The sequence below is a fragment of the Epinephelus fuscoguttatus genome, linkage group LG1 (genome assembly GCF_011397635.1).
Source record: "Epinephelus fuscoguttatus linkage group LG1, E.fuscoguttatus.final_Chr_v1".
In the NCBI taxonomy this organism is placed as follows: Eukaryota; Metazoa; Chordata; class Actinopteri; order Perciformes; family Serranidae; genus Epinephelus; species Epinephelus fuscoguttatus.
The window spans coordinates 33,130,897-33,134,024 of record NC_064752.1 but is presented as its reverse complement, the minus strand read 5'-3'; positions in this window follow the sequence as shown (position 1 = coordinate 33,134,024).

The window sequence follows — 3,128 nt, the reverse complement described above, 5'->3', positions numbered from 1 at the left end:
AGGTGTGTGGAAGGCAAACTTCTGACTCGTGTGATCCAGAGCTAAGAAGTCTTGAGGATAAAGGTGTCAGACACAACTTAAGGGACTGTTTTATCCATATCAAAACACAAGAAAAAAATATATACATACTATTTAGTGGTGACAAAACTTGCAGATAGCTTTGGTTTGATACATCCAGGTTTTGAGATATCAGCATCTGAGAATTCATTTGTGTATGATGTCATTATTTGGGCAAGGCTGAGCAGTAACGCCTCACCAGGAAGGGGATAACTGTAATGACTAAACAACTACAATATAAATTTTCTTATGTGCTGAGTCTGCATGTTCTCTCCATGTACCCCTGTGTGGGTTTTCTCTGGTTTCCTCAGCTTCCTCCCACAGTCCAAAGACATGCAGACGAGGTTAATTGGTGACTCTAAATTGCCCGTAGGTGTGAATGTGAGTGTGAATGGTTGTCTGTCACTATGTTAAAACCCTGTGATAGTCTGGCGACCTGTCCATGGTGTACCCCGCTTCTTCCCCGATGTCAGCTGGGATAGGCTCCAGCCCCCCGCGACCTCTAACAGGATAAGCAGCTATAGAAAATTAATGAATAATTTTGTTGTGATATGGCGGCCTATAAAACGTTCACACCTTTCACACATTGAACACAGATCTCCTAAATGACAAACATTACAATAATCGTACCAAAACACTCACCTCTCACTCTCCTCCTGTTTTTCCCTCCTCTTCTTCCCTCCATGCTGAGAACCCATCCATCCAACTGCTTCACCGAGCTGCGTGTGTTTATGTGTATGGTTGGTGATTGTGGTGGGGGGTCTAATTCAATTCACCAGCAGCCAGTTCCAGTTCACATTAACACAGTTTAATAAAAGACTATTCAATTAGCTATAGAGCTCCATGTGAGCGTGTGCTGCGTGCAGAAACAGAATGGTGACTGTCATTGATGGAGGCACACACTCCAATTAGGCTCACTGTCGACTTCTCACATATGCAATGCCAAGTTGGCTGAGGGAAGAGAGAAGAAAAGAGGAGAGGGAAACGGCGGGGGAGAGAGAAAAGTGCAGGGCAAACGACTTGCAGTGGGTGAACTCCAAAAAGAAGTAGGTACATGCGTGGGAATGTGTGTGTGTGTCTGAGCATTATCTGACACGTGAATTCTACAAGTGTCTAACTTTACTTGAATTGATCCCCATTAAGTCTTTACAAAGGGCAGCAGTTTGTCAAAGTCTGACACTGCCTCTCATTTGCTGACACCTCTTCAGCTGCATGAGAAAGAACAGCCGACAAACAGCGTTTCAAGAGCTGAACAAAGGAGACGGCGCTGGGCTGCTAAAACATATACATTAGGCTCCGTGGCTGACTGTCAAACTTGTCTCCAGCTCGAGCTACAGGATGTCTGAGAGGTTAAAGCTCTGGCAACGACTCAAAAGAAGCATTTTTCAGACAAACACCTGCGTTTAAGTGGTTGGAAAAAAGCAAGACAATTACTGTATGTTGGCTGCAGAGTGAGCATTACAGTAAACCCCCCCCCCCCTCCAAATACACCCCCCCCCCCCCCCCCCCTTTGCTTTATGCACATTTTCTGTAGCCTGTTGTAGTCAGCTGGGCCCAGTAATTGTCAAGGACTGGAAATCAATAGTGGCGCATTGTGAGGCGTGAGCAGCCATCTTCCAACCTCGCACCATGCAGCTGTCTCCCCCAATCAAAGCCAGGCCGGTTACCACGGCAACCTCAATCCCCAATCTTTCACAGTAATAAGGCGGGAAAAGAAAGGCATGGCACTGAAGGTGCAGGGTTGAAGCAGAGTCAGAGGAGAAGGAGGGAGTGAAAAATAAATCCAGTTCTTAAGAAACTCTGTAAATAAAATCACAGGCACTGAGAGTTTCGGGCTGTGACGCACGTTTTGTGATGAGACTCATTCAGATCAAACAAACCTCGACTTCTTTGCAAACATCACCCCACCATCAAGATTGTGTTTATCTCATTTCACCACCAAACCACATTCAAAACATCTCATAAAGCCCAGCCTCTAGTTTTTTTCTTCCCACCCATTGTGCTCTCTTATCCCATATATTGGTGAAATATCCCTGATATTTCTGTAATTCAGCCAATTTAATTAAAGGGGGTGGGTTTCTAATAAAAGCCAAATGGCAGATAGCAGTGCCTGGGCTTTTCAGGAGCTTGTTTAATCAGAGAATTGCTGAATGGAGGAAGGCAATAACAGAGTGAATAGAGGCTGGTATTTGTAAAGAAATGTCAGGGAGAGGAGGGATATGAGAGAAACCTCTAATATGGTGCTGGCTTTAATATAGGTAATATGTGCATCATGTCTGTTGGGTTAGAGCTGCCTAATCCCTGGTGAGGAAGTGGAGTTTGTGGTTGGAGGCTGGCTCGCAAACACAAAACCGGACTGACAGACTGATAGACGCACACATGCACACACTCCTAAATCCATTTCATTGGTCTCACTCTACTAGATTTCTATAATAGAGCATATATTGTATGGATTGGACTGTGGCGCAGTGAATGTTTGGTCGTGATCAATACCATGGTGGCAAGTGAAAGTCAAACCGTGATCAATAGATTGCTCTTCACAGCTGTCATTAACGAATGCGCTCTACTACGTTCACATTGACTACCACTTGTGTGAATGTGTATTTATACCCAGGAACAAGTATGAGGGCACATTATAAGTCTATTCATATTCTGTGTGTCTGCTGTGTGACTGTGTGTATGTGTTAAATACATATGTGTGTATGTGTGTGTGCGATAACAAGCCTCTGTTATTCCGAGGGTGGCCAACCATGTCCATATATAAGTGGAAATGCATCTTAACTGAGTCCTTCTCTTTCAGACACACACACACACACACACACACACACACACACACACACACAGAGGGAGAGGGTTAAGTGTGTGAGTACACCGTAGTGCTGCGAGCTGAAGCTCTGTGAGCTGACCTTCAGGGTTATCTGGAAGGTTCCTCCACACCTTGCTGCTAGCACCAACCCCTGCTGTCACCATGGAAACACAGCTAGCAGGGACAATATGTGGCCTGTCCGGTGTGTTGCTCATGTGCATGCATTCACGCAAGCACTTTTACGTGACGACACGTGTGCGCACAG